At 37.5% G+C, this 20290-nt stretch overlaps 2 protein-coding genes, 1 long non-coding RNA gene and 1 pseudogene across 4 annotated transcripts in view; 2 read left to right on the top strand and 2 right to left on the bottom strand.

The window, feature by feature from the left end:
* The window catches only part of LOC139968562 (methylcytosine dioxygenase TET2-like), a 130792-nt gene that overhangs the window by 65974 nt on the left and 44528 nt on the right, over positions 1–20290 (top strand). For both annotated transcript variants that reach the window (XM_071972649.1, XM_071972648.1), the window contains exon 2: positions 8939–9033. The gene's annotated coding sequence lies outside the window, so the exon portion shown is untranslated. The remainder of the gene's footprint in view (positions 1–8938; positions 9034–20290) is intronic.
* The window catches only part of LOC139968572 (small ribosomal subunit protein RACK1-like), a 151972-nt gene that overhangs the window by 107683 nt on the left and 23999 nt on the right, over positions 1–20290 (bottom strand). The gene's annotated exons all lie outside the window — the stretch shown is intronic.
* Positions 1–20290, bottom strand: part of LOC139968578 (uncharacterized) — a 105557-nt gene that overhangs the window by 68875 nt on the left and 16392 nt on the right. The window contains exon 2 of the long non-coding RNA XR_011793505.1: positions 12168–12233. This is a non-coding gene — a long non-coding RNA (uncharacterized lncRNA). The remainder of the gene's footprint in view (positions 1–12167; positions 12234–20290) is intronic.
* Positions 8632–8730, top strand: LOC139969291 (U2 spliceosomal RNA; annotated as a pseudogene).

Here is a 20290-nt window from a genome sequence, read left to right as displayed (position 1 = left end):
CCAAGTCCGGTCCTGCCCACATTGCCCATGAGAGTACCATAACGGATTCAAATACTGGTAGAACAGTTATAATACGTGTTCATGACTGTAGAGCTATATCGTGTTAACAGTATTTTATATTGCAAACCTGCCACGATGCCGTTCAGCGTTATTTATTTATTTTACCTTATTAACATAAGTGGTGTCACTGACGTTACCGAATGTTCTATTGACATTATATCTAGTAGCAATATATCATTGTGTTACTACTCTGCTTTATCTTTATAATACTAATGTACGCTATGAATGACGTTACGTTGTGTTACTTAGGTTACTTTATGTTAACAACATAACGCCATTTTGTAAGGTCACGTCGTGTCTCTAACTCTCCCTGTTGTAAACAACGTTATGTTAGGTTACTAGAATCACGTTTGTCATTAACGCTATACGCTATATGTTATATTAATGTGTATATCATTAGATAAACCTCCAGGTTTACATGTAAACCTTTCAAGTTACGTGAGGAATCTTCAGTCATGATTCAAAGTGACCGACTTCTTAAACAGAAAATTGCTTGACTTGATGTAGCATTGATTGGTCAGAAGCAAACAAGTGAGTGGTCAATTGGAATGTACCGGTCCCATGCACCAGTACCCAAGTTCCTTTAACCTGTTAAATAATATCGATGGATGAGATTTGTCATTAATGTAAGAAACATTTAACAAAGTCACTGATTATCTAAACTCGCCAAGGTCCCTGCATTCAAGTTATCATTCCATGTCAAGTGTAGGCTATACATTAATCGCGAATACAGACTGGTGACATACATTACATTTGAATAACTATTGCCGTTGATATCACGTAAACAGGTAATCGGATCAAAATATAAAACTGATGTATTTTCCGTACATAGCAGGTTTTTTCTATATATAACTGTCGAATGGATGTCATGGTCGTATTAATATTGTTTGCTAAATTGTACAACACATGTGATATTGGCACACTGACAGACGGGGAAGTAGAGTTTGAAATAAGACCATATCTAAAACAAACCAACAATAGCTGGACGGGCGGTTCCAAGGAACGGGGAGGGGGCGAGTTACTTCACTAAACTGGACAATGGATGTGTGATGTTAGTAAACAGTAATTTATGGTTATAAGTATATATGGCTAGCCTAGCCTAGAGTTATAAGCTCAATTTGCCTATTTTACAAACGCGAGGTTGAAAGTTTACCCAAAGGCAGTAGTAACATGTGACTTTAACCGCGGTATTGAAGCACTTTCCCCAATGTAAATTTGATTCATTCTGTGAGCGCTATGCCCAGAAACCTCTGCGTGATTCGTCAATAATTTCAAGCCAAAAGATCAGCTATAATGATCGTTGAGGGGTTTTAGCCGTTCGTATGCCAATAGTCCATCAACCGTTTTCAAAAACTCATTCTGAATGCAGCAGGTGCGATGTAGCAACTTTGATAAACATTCATAACACACGGGGAATGAGAAAGTTATTGAACCGTTTAATTCCGTGTAACATACAGACTGTAAATATACAAAACGTACATGTTTACCAAACTTATCATCGTTAACTGTTGCAGTTTCGTACCGTCAAAACTATTATGCAGCATGAATTCTCAAACGTAAACACTGGAAGCCGAGAATGATTTGCGGTTTAGCAATTGCTGGCTTCTCGATTATCTGTAATTGAAAAATGTTATGTTTTAATAATATGTCAATGTTTTCTACTGAAAGCAGGGCAGTTATGGAGCGAAGTGGTGTATAGATGTGGTGACCGTGTTACGGAGGATGGGGTGGGGTATGAATGTCAAGGCATTTTCAATGTTGTATCGAAGATATTTCTTAATAATATGCACTGCTCTGTTTCACTGTGCAAATTTCCAAGTATTTTACTAGGCCATACAGAAAGGCCATTTTGGTTCCTTTGGAAACACAACAGACGACAATTACCCTGCAGTTAATTTTTGGAATCTCGTATGTATCTCTTGAGGGTTTGATAACATCAGTAGGGTATTAAAACTGAAATAATACAAATGTGTACGCACTTTGAACTCAGCAGTATTTACGTAGGGTTCAGCCTCATTGTCTATTAACAAAAAAGCCTTGTGTACCAGTGCATTGACTGGAACGCGAACGCTGTAAATGCTCGTTACGAGCTACCGTAGATATCACGTAATAATCGCATTTTGAACTTACGGGCTATCAACTCGGGGGAAATACGTAAAACGTGCCGACGCAATTGATGGATTCATCTGATAGGTTGGTGGGTCTGAGGTTAAAGGAGCGACCAGAATATAAACACGGAAGCTGTAATTGGGTGCTGTTGTACAAGCTGTAGTGTGTCAAAACATGACTGACCAGAAATGAATGGTTTGAATGCAAGATCACTGCCGCGGTTTTGTATGTCTGTGTTAACCTCAGATGTTAACGTGCAGGCAAAAGACAAAATGAGTTACACAAATAACCGGTATACAGCATATAAGTGTAGCAATATGCTATGTGTATTGCACGAAAACAAATGTAGTCATTTAGAGAAACTTACAAAGTATTGAATCAGGTTAAATTAGTTTTATAATTGTAGTAATACACATCAGAATATAGTAGTAATCAGTGATAAGCATGAAGAAGGAAGGCAACACTCCCGAAGGGCGGGGTGGGGAGGGGAGGGTGGATAGAATCAGGGGTACGGGGGCTTTGGAATTGAGAAGGGGGGCACTGGGGTTGAGAGCGTGGCCGTTTCATTTGGTTTTATTTTATTTTTATTTCAACTTTATTTTAAGAGGGTAGCTCGTTTAGCAATAGCTAATCTTCCACGAGGCCCTCTGATAAGACATATAATATTATAAAAAGTATGAAAATTTAAGAAGTCATAAATACATTAATAATGCTTAATAAAATAGTTTTTAAAAAAATAGTTTTTTAAAAAGACATATAATAAAAAATAGTTTTTAAAAAGACATATAATATAAAAAGTATGAAAAATTAAGAAGTCATAAATACATTAATAATGCAACATAATGCATTTGGTTGTTACAGTTCTGACGAGTATAGGCTTGAGGGTTTGAGTAATCATATTGGAAGACTGTTGCTTTCAATTCTACTAACATACACGCTTGTACAATATTCCGTTGACACAAGTATGTGTAGTCAAGAGTGTTATTGTACGGGCTATATAACAGGAACTACACAGGTTAGGTTTAACTACAACATGCGGTAAACCGCAATGAATTGTTGTATAGATCCTTCTGTGTTGCATTCAGTGTAGTATTCTGCTATATATATTCTGCTCAAATGGCGTTCTCTATTTAGACAAGCTACTGTATTAAATGGATTACACTCGTAAAAGCTATAACGTATTAAAATTGTTATTAGATATCACAATGCAGTTAATGAGTAAGATTGTTACCATAGTTACAGTTAATCCCATTATTTTGCGGAGTCAACCCATTGTCCTCGAGCAACATCCATGCTTGTCAGTTGCTAGATGCCACATTCGTCTATAGTCTTAGCATATTGGTGGTCTCAACAACATTATGTTACTTTAATGTAGGACGGAGCAGACTTAAAAGTGAAAGAAACCATTTGAACGATCTGTAATTTGTGAAATGTCCGTAAAAAAAAAAAAACTTTATATACTAAACAGCACCTGGCCATTGACATGCTTAAACTCAGGCTCGTGTTACAGTTTTCGTTATATAATCACGGCGTGACGAGGAGCACTTCTGTGTGTGATCATGGATCTATTAGTGAGAGATCCATGGTGTGATGCATATACTGGGATGCCAAACAGCTTACAGTTACCTACCGATTGGAATGATGAAATAATTCTGAATCTACTAACCATTTTCTGTATCATTTAAGTTTAGTTATATTGTATGCATATATCTGCAAGAATTGTGTAAGAATCCAAGCTTTATCTTAGTTTGTACCCCCCCCCCCCTCCCGACCCACATCCGCTCCACGCACACACACTCACACACAAACTTACCAAAACCTGTTCAACAATGACGATTGCATGACATTCTTTTTTATACTTGTTATATTTATTTGTAATAATATCACATAATGAATGAACATTGTGTGGATACTGTATATATAGTTTTCCGCAGTGACTTGATAATGATTTCACTACTTGAGAAATTTAGCCACCCGATGACTGAATATTCCGTGATATAAATGGGCATAATTCTATTCCAGATGAACGCCTATTTTTAGATCTCAATTTATGTAATAAATATTCATATCTTAATTATTTTCTCTGGAATCTGTATATCTAATCAATTGTTGGTAGACGTGAAATCAAAATTGAATCAAACGTTTGGTTATGAGCTGGTCCCTGCTCCATATGGAATCAAACATTTGATGGTGAGATAGTTCCTGCTCCATGGAGTTTGTGAAGTGCAGGTTGAACTAAGTGAAGTGTGAAGTGCCTGATGTGAAGTGTTTGCAGTAAATTGAAGTGTGTGAGCTCCAGTCAGATGAAGCGTGACAATGTATGTGATGTTTCTAACTTGCTCGTATATATTAACATCAAGCTATAGGAACAACTTACTTTCTCTGAGGGTGGTGATCAGGGTCAAATAGTTAATCCCGAGAGTGGTTGCTAATTTAACTATAGTTAATCCCGTCGGTTGAAGGTCCCGAGGGTAGTGGTAAGCTTGGCCAGATAATCCTTGGGTTGTATAATAATTGTAACCAATTAATCCCGAGAGTATAGCAAACTATTGTAGTGGAAGTAGTGTTTGTAAATAATATGTTATCATCGGCTGATAGCTCGGTTGAAAGTCACATCTCGGAGAGATGAATTAAAGTTTTAATAATTTGACACACACACATGCAGTGCAGTGTATAATGTTGGTATGTTGGCTTATAGCGGTTGCTGCCTTTACATGGTGGAATATTGTGTGTCATGTCGCAAACTAGTACATGTATAGCTGCTCAATGCCACATTCATTCAGAAGCCTGCTTTAATCTCTCTGCTTCGCGTTTTAAAGATCGTCTATTTTTGTGCTTTCACTTTGCATGAAATTAGTGGTTTAACTAAGAATGGACATATCACACTATATGCGTCAGATGCTTGAAATATGCCGTATTTACCCATACACATACTAAAGGGACCAAAATGAGTATAAAAGCTATTAAGCCAACATTGATTCTACTGTTTACGAGTCTTTCATGCTTCATCGATAATGACATGTTTAGTTACGTTGATCCTCGTATGTGACAATGATGTAATGGCAGACATATTATAGGATCGCAATATTAAAGTATCACAGACTAGATCACCCTCTCTTTGATTTTTACATGAAACCACGTAGATTTTACACGATCCCACGTATGCGGACAGAACGGTTAAGGCGATCATTTTTACCTAGAATTATTAAGACTTTGAATTGTATGATACATATATACTTTTTTAACCTATTTTTGAGATGCTGTAGTCCATTTTATTATATTGTCATTTTATGATGAATATCAATAAATTTTACTTTACTTTACTTTTACTTTGTGCGGGCCACAATACAGCAAGGTTATCTTTATAAGTACAGGATTGAGGTCACAATTTCGAATTATATAGCACATTCTCTTAATTATACTAACACTCTATTTGTATATTATATTTTCTTTTCTTTATAATCTACAGTTTTATTGACCAATATAAATATCAACAACATATATACCGGTAGGCTTACAAATTATACTGATGGCATCATTTTTCTCTCTCTCATTGAGCTACATATTATGTAGGCCTATATCACATATAAAATGTGTCCATGTTATACTGAATACTTCTGAACGTGACAGTGAGGCTGAAAATCAAACCAAGTTCTTGCTTATACTCTACGCAACTTGTTAATAAATAGTGGGTTCTTCGTGCAACTGCTACCAAAGAAGCAGAGTTGTATTATAAATACACTACTTCGACAAACCAAGTCAAATTCATGTAATCAACGCTACATGACACGAACCAATTATCCCTTGCCTCCGCAATCGTGACAATTTTACGTTATTCTTTATTTATTGGAGAGCAAGCGGGAAGACGCTTTTAGCCTCAAAAGGTACTCATTTATTTGAATTACATATGAAAAGTACAGATACGATTCCGTGACCTTCTTAAATGTAATAGTGGCACGGTGGTCGGGATATAGTTATGCTGCCAGAGACCTATTTTCTTGATATCTGGTTTCCTCGTTCCAGAATAAGTGTCTTTGAAAACACAGTTTCTATGGTTTGAAAGCAATCGGGAGCAAAACTGGGAGGCCCTATAAGGGTAGTCTTATTAATGGTATTTCACCATATTCTGCCTTTCTGCTATTGGTTCCTATAAAAAGCATTACAAGCATGTAATGAAAATCTCATTGTCTAGATGACATCATTGGGCTATTTACGATATATTATATAAGGTATGTTCATCATTAAAATGTTACCTGTCTAAACGTTTTTCTTAAATGTTTCTAATAAAATGTCCGGCTGTGTTTATTTGCAGGAATAAGAGATATTCTTGTCAAATAATGGTAGGTTTTTCTATATGTATATATATCATCCATAATAATTAACAAGTCACTCAGAAAAAAAGCCCGGGTACGACTTATGACGTCAGCGTCGCTAAGCTGACCCCCATTCCTCTTACATTATGACTATGACCACGTGTTATACATACTGCAGAAGCGGCAGATTTGTGATTGATTAGTTTCCCACGTTGACTAAATGAAACCGAAAATCATACGTCTTTCACAATGGGTTTGCTGAAGTCCTGATAATTGTAAGTTACCATACGAGTCCTTCACTTTCAATTTAACAGGTTAGTTACTACGTTAAAAGAACGATGTGCATTATGCATATCGTGTTCCTTGTCGGAAGTACCAGCAAATTAAACATAACGAAACTAAACACCCTAACACGCAGCTACGTCATAATGTATATATATATATATATAGTAACTGAGGAAAGGCGCTATTTACCTTCATGAAGACGGCGATATTCACAATGTATTGTGATTGCCACATTGCTACACTTTACATGGCCTGAACTCGTTTTGCGGTGGCACAATTGTGAACGTTTCTGAGGACCTATCAATCTATTTTCTCTCGCATCCTTAGACCGTTTAGTCGGTCGTATTCTACGGCGGCCTGAGGTCTAGAGAGGGTGCGGGATTTATTCGTTGACGCATTTGCAACTCGCTCGATCTGTCTACAGTACATAATTTATCACAGATTGTATTTTTTATTGATCCATAAATGTAATTTATAGACGGTATGGGCATGTCGGTGTTTCAAGCACATTTGTTGGCTGATATATCCACGGGGTGGCTTAACGTGCGACATAACCACATGAATTACTACGTCACGTTTGGTGTAACCTACGGTGCCCTTTGTGAATCCCTTCGATATTTGATACCGTCACGTGATACTTTAGCTACTGCGGATGTTCACTGTGTGTTGAGGTTAGTCACAGTGTTACAAAGACAAAGAAACTAAACGATTAATAGAAGAAAAATGTAATGTATGCTAATCTGGTTTCGGGCACTGTATGACATGCATTGAATAAACATACAGTATATCAACGCATACCCTCTAGCAAGCACGTTGCCTATATGACAACGGTTTGACAAATCACTACTTACCTACACCCCCCCCCCCCCGTCGCCCCTTACCTCTCCCAACATCCCATTTCCTGCGATTGGTGCATCAATATCTCAGTGTTTTATATTATATCCTTTGCGTGGACCAGTTTGTAGGTCCTCGCAGCATGTGTTGATTTCATGATTTCGATACCATGATAAGGGGTTTACTACATGGCTTTATCGATTTATATCATTTTCTTCCTCTAATAAAAATATTCAGCACTGTAAATGCTATCAATTGTTGCACAAATAGCGTGCCAAGGGTCGCCACTTAAAGGAGGTTAACATGTTTGACCTGGTTATTACGAGTGTGACGGAGGAGAAAGGCTATCCTCAAATATATAAACCAATGAGCGGAAACTGAGCTGAGCTGCCGCGGGTCTTCCGTAAAATGACCGAATTCTTCGCTAGTTCCTAACTTACGGATGAATGACGTAACTAGAGTAGAAAGCAAATGGATTCGATGGAATGAACTCGATTTTTGAAAAGTTGATCTAATAATCGTTAAAGTCTATTTATTTGCTTTTCGCTTTTTGACATTGCGTTCTATTTATCGGTCTTGTATTATTCAATACTGTTAAACGTCTCTTTGGGGGTTAGATAAATCGCTTTAAGATGGTTTAAGCTCTTCTATAAGGTTGCGTACTCCGCAAGGCAGTTTTTTTTTCGTTTGTGTTTTTTTCTCATATGATCAAACACCGAGTATATACTCTAACCTAAATATGATGACAAAGTTTAAACTAACGATCATACGTTAAATATATCTTAGAAATGAACAAACGTTTAAGAATCTTTCGAAAATTGGATGAAGTTTATCATCCATCAATTAGTTGTGAAGATGAGCTTGTAGCAATACTATGTGCAGACGATTTGATTGCGTGCATGTGTGCATGTATGGCCATGGAGCTTCACAACGATTCGTTGGTACAAGTTGGGAGAGTCTATATAGTGATCCCGTATACGGATGACTGTGAAATCGATATAATACTTACCGTATATATAAGGTATTACATAGAGCTTCTCGGCCTTTTGGCCAAGATCATGTGTAGTATCTGTTCTTTTCGAGGGCAATTGGTGATACACACCCGACGATGATCACACAGTCACAGTCCCGATGCAAGGGGACTGGGGTTGAGAGCGGATCAGTCGTTCGGTAGTTTGGTATTCGTGCCCAGGTTCTTTCCTGGGCGGCTTTTTCTTATAAAGTATTACTTGGAGCCAATGGGTAGCAACTGACTGTTTATCATACATCCGATATAACGAATGTGTACAAAGCCTTGGTCCACTCAATTAAGAATTAATGTTTTTGTATTTCCATAGATTCTGATGCGAGGTTATCTATGACGGTGCTTTGACGTTTCAACTGTAACTGAGGTATCACGTGATGCTTGTGTGACACCAGGTCTTTCAAACAGGTATATATGGATACATAGAAATAAATACAGGAGAATGCTGTCACCACAGGTGAAATATATTGTCTCGTCTGCCCATTTGTGACGTAGTTCCAGATAGGTTATATACTTGCATGTCTATAGTTATATCGATCTGTTGGAATGTTAATCTTCAAGTTCATATATACAGATGGTTGGTTTAAAGTGGCGTAAAGTCACGTGTAAGGTACTGTCGCAATGTCACGTCACCATTGAAGCGATGACAGTTTGATTGTAGAGTTATAAACAGCAGTACAAGATCAGAACGGTTAATCCGATACGACTCACTCATCACTGGTTAAAGGTGAAGACACGTTACCATACAACTGTATATGAGGCAATGAACACACAACAATGGAAGGTTGTTCTTGTTAAAACATTACATTCACTTAGCGATCCTTTTGTTTAGAAAACAAATTTAATTTGATAGTCAAATTTGAGATGTTATTCTCGTGAACTAAACAAAGAGTTTCCTGAAAGCATCGTTGTATTTGTTTGTACATATTTTATGTTTACATAATTCATATCAACACGTGATTGATGGTCCAGAATATCGTTGAACCTTCCACATCAATTGCATACTGCTTGCTACCGTATATAATGTTGAATGATTCTATATGGGACTACACTGCACTAACTGCTGGTGACGTCATCAACAGTGCATATTACCATGCATACTATGTATGTTTTTCATAATGTATGTTCGCAGAATATAATGATATTTCATGTCCTTGACATTCTATACAATGTTTGGGTTTGATATCATTAAATCTGCGTTAAATACTTCAAGGAGAGACGAACTCTTTTGTCATATACGATGCTAACTTATTCCTCATTGTACTGAATTCGATATAACTTTTTCTACTCTGTGTTTAGTTTGTTGTGTCGTATCAACCAGTGTACAAAGATACACTATGGCATATATTCCGCGTCTGTTACAACAAACCCTCAACATCATATACATATAACACTTACACCACCTTCCGACTACGTAGTAGTCTTCAAACTGCTAATGTCCCATAAACATATCCTTCCATCATAATGTGTTGACTATCATAGACACCCGTCCGTTGCCCTCTCAAATAAGTGCGTGGACTATTTTTAGTGACACTTCAAAACAAGGGTCTTGTGGATCACTATCTTAACCAGACGTTCGGTTTGATTTACTCATTTTATCATCTAAACCATTTTGCTGTTTTAAAGCAGCATTTTGCGTTTGGTCGCCGTTTTCTACTTTTTTGACATGTCCATCGAGTTTTTTACATATATCAATCACAAAACAGCAAACTAAGATATTAACCAAGTTTTTTTCCTGCCAATATCGTTAATTGGCGAGTAATTAAGGATATTGGCAGATAATAAGAAAAGTGTCCACGACAAATTCCACATTTAAACTTAATCGCATACAGTTCCCCCCAAACCCACTAGTTTGAATTCAACCAATCAGAGATGCAGGTTTAGTTATGAGCCGTTGCTAAAAATAGATTCAAGACTTTACGTTGGTACAACCAGGAGTTGTTATGGAACTCCCTGGTACAACTGCCATATAGACTGTGCACAAATCAAGATGGTGTTGTATTACGTATTGGTCAATGACGTTCGTAGTGTTTAAATATTCATATTATGGGCGAGGTTTATTGGGATTCTAACGGAAAATATCTTGGAGAAAAACAAAGTGGAAAGTTGCAAATTATTCTACTTTTATGCCACCATTTGAAGTAAGATTTAAATAGATAAGCTAGTTATGTATGTCGTTATGGCATAGTGGAGTCAGTGAGGTTGAGAAAAATCATAGAAAAGGAATCAAAATGCTGCTTTAAGTTTTTCGTTCTTTTAATATTGACCTGCATACGTGTGTAAGCGTGAGGTTCACTTTCAGTCTTGAAGTATCACGTTATTACGAAGATTCTCAGCGGTCGTAAGCAGCCTTCTATTTAATCTACACACAGTAACACGCATGAATTCATTCATCACCACGGAGATATGCTTTCCCCACCAACATACCGGCGATTTTCCAATGCTGTCGACGTACGGCAAACCTCGCGGGAATCGGGCGAAGCTTACGTGCATCGCTACGGGTTCGATGTCCCGTTCATACCGGTTGATCGTCCAACTAACATCTCCCTAAGCGCGTCGGAAATCCGCGAGCATAAGACGCTCCAGTAGTTACCGAATCACTTTAATAAGTGACAAACTTACCGCCAAAGCGTATATAAGGCCGTTTATACCTCGCGATTTCACCAGGAAAGACTTTCAACAATGGATCGGTTGATGATGTGTTAAAGCCATTATCGTTCTTTAGCATGCAAGTTGATGAGTATTTGCGATTATGGAATGATAAAATAAGACACAAACTTGGATCGTACCTTGACTCGGTTATCAACAATGACATCTTGTTGAGGAAAATGTTAACTTGGAAACCAGTGGAGATTATGGAATGTCAAGTTTTGATTGATTAGTAATTCATATTTTCTGCTCTCGCAATGCTTATATTAACATTGTAAATGATCCCGAAAGATAAAACATCGAAATTAGTAAGTAAAACACACTGATTACGTCATATGAAGCAGGACGGACAGTCATATTCATATTAGATGCGCAAACACACGGGCATCCAAATAGAATACGCAAAGTGCATAGTGTTAAATTTAGGCTAAGCTAAGCCTTCTGTTATAGTTAAATACGACGAACAAAAAATGTGCAAAGGGGTCCTTATGAATAGTCATAATGTAAATAGGTGCCAAATGACCTCGCATGTACAAAAACTATATATACATAAATAGCCTATAATAGTATATGCAAATACAATGCCAGAAACAATGATAAACAAATAGGTTAGGCTATACCTAAAGACTGATTCAGTGGCGATGAGTTGCCATGTTAATGTAATCTATACACGTCCTTGTACTTATCATAAATTAGCCTATACTATATATAACTTACAATTCCCCCCCCCCCCCAACACCTCTCCCCTATTTTTACATTGCGCTCCCTCGACGTGTTTTACGATAATCATATCAATGCCGTCCAAAATGGTTGACAGGAGGCACGTAAAATACCTTCTGACGTCATCACCAGGAGGTCAACTACTTTAAGCGTGGAGGTTTTTATTGGCTTACCTTGTAACTCGTGTTTCTTGATAACGTTAAGTCCGCATCAAAGAATAAACTCCATATATATGAAATCTGTTAAGAAATAGTCAACCAAAATAACCATTTTAAAATCGTAATAAAAACCTTTAAAGGTTTTCATAAATCAATCTATAAACGTAACAACTCGACCCGTGGATCAAACCGCTTTTTGCTTTGATTATTATGATAAAATCTTTACGTCCTTTTCCTTAAACATTTAGACGACTAGACGATGTAATTAAATCAAAGTTAATGGCTTAGAATTGGAAATCGAGACACTTGAGACGGCAGGTGATTGTCAGGTATAATAATACTGCAGCAGTATATACTGCAGTATGACGTTAGAGATTGTAATTCAGTTAAGTGCACCTGATTTAGTAATAGAAACTACTTAAGGCAAGTATAAAATGGTTTCGTCCTGACCATCTTGTTTAGCACATAACGTAAACGCACATGGTCTTGATTGATTGAAACAGACTGTAGTGTCGATTATGTCCTATCTTCCTTTAGAGTGTTTTCACAATATGCCAACAATGCTAGTCCAATTCGTATACGTGTAGTGTTTCAGTGGGGTCCAGTGTTACCTTTCCACTTAAATATACAATTTCAACTATATCTCTCGTGTAAATGTGATACAAGGAATTTAAACTGAATTGAAAATATGCTAGAAACATGTATAGGTAATATTTGTTTTTTGCATTTTACAAGCAGTTCAGCATTCAGCAATGGTCGTTTGTCATTCGCTCATAATACGAGATAAAAGTTTGAAACATGAAGACATTAAGGATAGCCTCATTACATCAACCTTTAACGGTGAACATATTAAAGCCTGAAAATACGGAAATTTTGAACGTACATTATGTTTAGTCTTGCGATTAAAATTTTGAGGTGTGAAGAGATTGTGGCTTTAATTAACAGGTCATTGTTTGTTAGTTACACATAGGAAGATAGTGTTCCAATCGTTCAAAGGTAATTTTTAAGAAAAAGCCGCCCAGGAAAAAACCTGGGCACGAAAACCAAACTACCGAACGACTGATCCGCTCTCAACCCCAGTCGCCTTGCATCGAGAATGTGACTGTGTGATCATCGTCGTGTGCATCACCATTCCCCTCGAAAGGGAACATACACTACACAATCGTTTAAAGGTATGGCTAGGACCTCGAAATCGAGGTAAAATATATTGCAGGAAAATATAGCGGAATATCTTGACTGATTACGCAATGCGAACATTGGTTTGTGGTGAACAGCTAAATAACACATGTTCGCAAGAAGGCTGTCAAACAATATCTTGATTTTACGTAAAAAAATAATCGGTTGAAGGATAAGAAGAAAACGCTGGCCCCTAATCATACGAACAGAATCAAACTAATTTATGGAAATATTGGTGATAAAACATTTAAGACATTAAACTGATCGTATCTTAGGCTATAACACTAGGCTAACTTGTAATCGTTCATGCATATTCTTAAGTTGAAGTATCCTATTAATATTCGTAATATTAAACTGTTCATGCGAATATTTTCGTTGTCTGTACGACGTTCTTCTCTTGTTGACGGCCTTTAAAAGAAAGTAGAATAAGTCATCGCCAATACATTAGGGAATAGATCGATCACCCAAATGCTGCGGAAAAAAAAAAGAAAAAGGCAGAAAACAGAGGCTATTTCCCGCTCCTAGTCTGTCCGTGAGCAAGAAACTGAAATCAATAATTCCTCAAAAAAAGGAAGGAGAAAGCAACGACGGAAAAACGTTGACAAAACGATAGCATTATAACGAAGATGGGATGTATATCTCATGGGCCTAAGCCATTGCTAAGCAATCTTCTTTTTTGTGTGTGTCGAAGGTGCGGTATGTTTTAATGTGTTTTGAAAAACGTGATAAACGATTTATTTCAGGACCACATATCTGTTTCTACTACAAAGATTGGTACATTTAGTGTGTAAGAAGGACTTGGTTCCGATGATTGGTAATATCAAGTTTCGCTTCGAGATTTCGGTTTTCACTTCCTTTTATTTATCGAAGTAAAGATGAGAGTTATTTTATTTACATTTCGTTCAGATCAGACTACTGCAGTAGTGTATCTTTGGTATATGATGTATTGTAATTACTATTCTTCAGTTCAACCATCAATACTCGGATTCTTAAGCATGATGAGCTCGTAATATGTACGATATAGTTAGGCCTACTATATGCATGTTTGGTGTGTGCTTTACATTGTGAGATATTTGGGCGAGTCTGGTTGGGAAGCGGTTCTGGAGGGTGATCCTGGATAGGATGAGAGAGAGAGAGGGGGGGGGGGACTGCTTAATGTTTAAAGTCATAGCAATGCTCGGTAATTACATTTCAACGAAGCTTCTTCACGATAGATTCCAAACGATCGTTATATATGAGAATGTGTAGTCAGTGTATATAGTAAAACAATGAGAGGCCTACACTGTAGCTTGGTCAAAGCCTGTGTGGTAAATGGCTTTTCACAAATTGTTGGCAAAATGTATCGCTTGAAATATACATTGAAGAGAAAGCGAACCGTCTTCAGCACAGTAGGTCAATACGTGAATGATCAGCGTGACAAAATATCTCGTTACGTGATACAAGATCATTACGGGCTTCCGTGTCAAGTAGTCGTCATCTTGTGACGCTGTTGGTAGTTATATACATGCTGTCATGTGAACTACGTTTCTCAAGCTGTGTGATGTGAGAAGCCTTTTATTATTGGCGGCGTCCTGCGTAAAGTTCCTCGCGAGGGGGAGATTATAGGTCTCAGAACATTTTTAACTTGTTGAGGCAACATTTTGTATACAAAACATATAATAGCATACTAATGTTTATCGTGTACAGAATGTAAGTAGTAAGTCAAGTGGTAACCGTCATGTTTGAAGTCTGTCAACCTGCGACCTTATTCTATAGAGATATCTTGTACGGGTTCATCCTTACATCCATTTTACGTTAAATAAACCAAGCACGCTGGTGTGTGATCCAGACATTCCTAATAAACCCAATGGTATTTATTTACCAGAAACAGCTTTCACAGCCTCCGAACAACGTATCTTGTACGTGTGTGCAGTCGCTGCTCGGTCTACCACCAAAACCTGACGACAATACAGCTATATATACATGTTCGTTCTAAACTATGACATCATATGTTTGTGTGTGCGTGGGCTATGTATGTAAATATACGTATATGTGTAATTTGACACATATTTCTATTTATACACCCTTGGTGAGAAACGTGCTTGCACGCCGTGTGCTATATTATGTCACTGAAGCTGTAAGTTCTGTACATTGCACCACTGTACACAAACTTCAACTAGCTGCGCTGAAACTACGCAAAAGTTTCACATTTCATCATTACAGATTCGACACATCTTATATTGTCTAAACTGTATTCACATGAGTTCGTCGCTCGGCGATATAAAGCTGACTTCCGATGAAATCACATACAGGCTGTAGAGATCGACCCTTGCTTAAATGAACCTGCAGGCTCTTCCTTCTCGCCAGCTCCGTTTGTCGGTATATGATAAGACAATAAAGGATATGGATTGCAAACGGTTACTCTCGTCTTAAAACAGGGCGAGTTAAGAGAACGACTCGACAATCAGAAAACTGCATAACTTAGGGACTCTTGAATTACTTAAATCGACTTCAAAGTAAAACATTTATCACTAGCATTTACAGTTTCGTGTGAATCACCGCGAGAGGCTGCGGGCATCAATAGATGCGAAAAGCGCGGAATAGATATGAATTGTTACCATTATCTGATATAGTCACTTCCCTGTCAAAATCGCCATGATCTTTCTTAATTATGGAAATGAAAGTATCGTAAATGAAATCAACGTGTTTTCCTCCGAAGGAATAAACGCGCCGACTGCAGCGCGATAATTTCCTCCTCTCTTTGTTTCCATGGGAACAGTATCGTCGATTATAAGTCATTCATGCTCAACATCCTATACGATAAATCATGAGTTGCCTACCATTACTCGTCAATGTGACATTAATTCATACCATATCGTTCGGTTTCACACATTTAATTAAAAAATGATGACAGATAAGTAATCACACATTTTACCAAAATTTCAAAGTTATCGATAGAATATGGAAAACACTATTAAACCACCAATTTTGCGATCCCATTTTGTACGTGTTCCTGTTTATCAATCGCTTTGACAAGAGAGGTAGCGCCGCCACAGAATTTCACAATATTGTGGAATCCTAGGAATTAGCATGGACGGCAGTTATATTTATATTTCTCAAGTCGTTGATTTGCCGAAGGCTTGGAAGCTACGAAGGCCAAATGGGGGTTTGTTGTATGCGTCATCTGTGTGTGTGTGTTGCACGTTTTGATAGTAGATGAAGGGCCATTTTTGTATGTAAGTTGTTTGTTGAGGAGAGGGGGGGGGGGGGTTATGCACAACTCTCAGTATCATTTTCCATCTAATTGGACAATAAAATATCAAAGTTGGCGTCAGATAATTGCCTTCCCCACTATGTTGTCATATATACGCACATGTGTGTTTGCATGTGTCTGTGTGTGACTCCGCTGGGTTTGAAAAGAAAACCTTCAAGAGATCTAACAGTTGATTATGTGTTTACGTAATATTAACGACACGTCTTCTAGAAGCCTGTGTGTTTCTACAGGCCAAAGGCCAAAACAGACCAACTTTGTAACTATAAGTACCGGTATATCAAAATGTTGAATTTTCGGTATCAAGTATAAAGTCGGAGGGGATGGGGTTTATTTGCATTGTATTAAACATGGATTGGGAAACACTATCATATTCATAATATTTGACACGTGAATGCCTATTGTTGCCCCATATTATAAGAAGTCAATATGTTTGGTGGAAGTCAATGTTTGCCACATTCGAGTTTCAATGCCATCGTGATGATTCAACAAGCATTTTATAGATTAAGCTTAAGCCGCCTTCGTGTATGATTGCAATACCGATTGTATATTAAACAATGAGGCAGTGTTGCTTGACAGACAGCAACCTCCCTCCCCCGCCCTCCCCTTCTTATTTTACAGAAGAATAGGGTTATGCAAATTTGGGGAAGAAAAGGTAAACTTTTATAAGTTTCATACTTGGTCTCAGAGTAGTACTAAAGCGTAGATGCGTATATTATATGTCATGTACTTAATTACTTTATCGCAGTAATTTAAATTATATTTATTGTTATTAATATACAAACCCTAATCCTCTACAGCTGGCAGCTCATATTCCAACCAATGCACTGACACTCAATTCCATGTTTGTTCAATGTCGAGTCGATGTTCCCTGTCAGCGAGTTATTTCAAAGCAGAGATCCGTCATTTGGAAGACCATTATGTTCTTACAATGCAATAAAGTATAACAAATGTGAAACGAACCAATTCACCAACGAGTCCTCAATATTTACCATGTTCCTGGTTATTGATGGATTCAAATATTTTAATCTATAAAAAAGAAATATCTAAACATTTGAATACAAACAACTGTTGGGATTGGTTCTATCATATAATAATAGATAAATATTAACAAGAAACATTTGTTTAATCACAATGCAACTAAATAACATTTCAACTTCGCGATTGGAGGAATCGACAGATTGTTTTTTGTGGGGGGGGGGGGTAGAGGTGTAAGGGGATACTCCTTCAGTCAGTTTATGCTCTTGAGAAATTTCTTCAGATTGTTTATTTTATTTCGATTTGTTTTAAATGTTCTTGGCAGGAAAAATTACTGGTACTAGTAGGTTACACACCAATCACCGAATTAGATGTGTATCGCACCCATTTAAATGTAATTTCAACTAAATCTATAGATTTCCGAATTTACTCGGCAACCGAAGTAGCTCGTGATCCCTGATATCACCCATGCCGCTCGTATAGATTAAGTATAATGAAGTCTACTCAAGATGTTACACTGGTTCCGTAGTATTGTTACTGTATGGATGTTAATAATAATAATAAATTACATTTGTTAAGTAGACAACCCTGACAATAACAAAGGCATAGCAAATAGAAAAGAAAAATATTCATAAAATAATAATCTGTTTGATCATGATAAATGTGAACATATTGAAATTCATAATAATGCTACATTATGTTACTATTTATGGTTACTCCAATCCAGTTAATACCGTACGGTTTGTTTTAATCATATCCTCACTGAACTGTGTGAATTGAAACGTTTCATCTTACGGTCCATGAAGATGTTTTGACATCGGACATCGTACGGAGGATGTATTGAAGGTGTGGCATAAAAATAAAGCAGAATAAATTATTACAACCGGATAATGTTGCTTAATTAACCCTTTCTACTTGCGAAGACACGTGATCCGATAAATATGTATCTTCAATCTGATTAGTTCGAAAACCTACTCCAAACGGTTGCTCTGAAATTTAATCAATATGATTGCATTTTAATCTATCTAATTTAGCGAGTATGTAGCCAGTTCTATCTGTACTACAACGAGTGATTATCACGTCTATACATGAGCTATGCAGGAAGGGTGATTAAGCGAGTATGTAGCCAGATCTATATGTACTACAACGAGTGATTATCACGTCTATACATGAGCTATGCAGGAAGGGTGATAACGCTCATCTTCTGCGTTACGAAGTTACCGATCTAAAAATGCATAGACTGCAAACCTATTTATTCAATTTGATCCTGCAGTTGTTTTAATCACTAGGATAGCGTGGCGCCAGTTCCGCGACAATTGCACGTTCCCCTCGGGTTATCAAACCTATCTACCGTGCCAGGGTTCATTCGTTCGAATGACGCATTGCAAGCTGCGGAGAAACTGTCATAGTTTAATAAGCAGTAAATAAACGAGTTACGGCAGCAGCCTTTGAGTGGAACTGCAGCCCGGCGCAGCCGACTTGCCTAGTAACGACGTATTCGAACCCTGAATATATATACATTAATGTATTAAATTAGAACCATAAACAAAATGATACGGACTAGGACGTGCGACCTATGAGGTACACAGTAGCAAACTCTATTGTAATGCTTTAACTTTCAGAGCTAAAGCACTGTCTTGACACAACATTACAAATTACCGTAAACATACGTAAACAGTGTGGGAGAAGGGAGCGGGATGACTACATGACAAGGATATACAAAACGAAATGCAGGTCTTTATGCACTAAAATGAACTGAATTTACATGAGTGTAATAATCAAATAAAGCACGCTTTATAACAAAAGACACCGTTTTCTCTGTGAGCGAGAGAGAGAGAGAAGCACACAGCCACTTCCTCCCAACTACTCTTCCCAGCATGTAGCGTCACTGCCTCCCTTCGGTTGCTGTAGCGACCAGCGAACTCCTTCAAACCGCCAACTGGAGGCCGACAGCGCAAATTTAGCAGGCTTTGCCCCGCAGGTTTTTATCTAACGAAATCTACAGAAGAAGTATTATTGATTAGGCGATATTCGCGGGTTTTTTAATCCAAACCGCGTAGGTTGCATCAATCCCACCGGTAATAACCATGACAAGTCCAGAAACCTTTGATATGATGATTATCTATTACCGTAAGGCCAGTTGCACAAGGATTTGATGAGAAAATGGGCTAATAGATTAATTATTCCTTTTTGTCGGTGCCTTTTGTTGCGTTTCTGTGTTGGTCGTCGGTGTTCGATACTGCGTTTTAGTTTGATGGCGCTAGTATATATTAACTGCAGCGGCCTGGATAGAATGTTCATCAGTGAAGCTTTCATTCAGATCATCTTATTTATGGTGGTGAAACAGATCCGAGTTTTGAAATCAACTAATTACTTACGCGCAAACTTTGCGATGGGAAGTGTGGAGGGGAGGAGTTTGAGTGGGAAGGGCAGTGGGCATGGCTGACAAGTATCTTCAGGGGTAGTCAAATGATTTCAAGGTGATTTGTAAACATTTCCTGAGTTGAGAATGCAGCAATATTATCCCTATCATTCTGTTGCTACTGACGTGAAAGCAGAAATGATTATATTAACTGCTATAGTTGTCTGAGGTTGTTTTAATTACAACACATGGTTGGTACGTTGGCGCTAGATATATACAAATAGTTTTAAATAACTGAAAGGTATAGGCGGATAGAAACAGCTTTGACAGTGGTGTTTTCTGAAATGATTAATCTAAGAACAATTTCAACTA

The sequence above is a fragment of the Apostichopus japonicus genome, chromosome 6, assembly GCF_037975245.1.
Source record: "Apostichopus japonicus isolate 1M-3 chromosome 6, ASM3797524v1, whole genome shotgun sequence".
NCBI lineage: Eukaryota > Metazoa > Echinodermata > Holothuroidea > Aspidochirotida > Stichopodidae > Apostichopus > Apostichopus japonicus.
The sequence above is the reverse complement of the archived record's forward strand: the minus strand, read 5'-3'. Positions and strand labels throughout refer to the sequence as shown.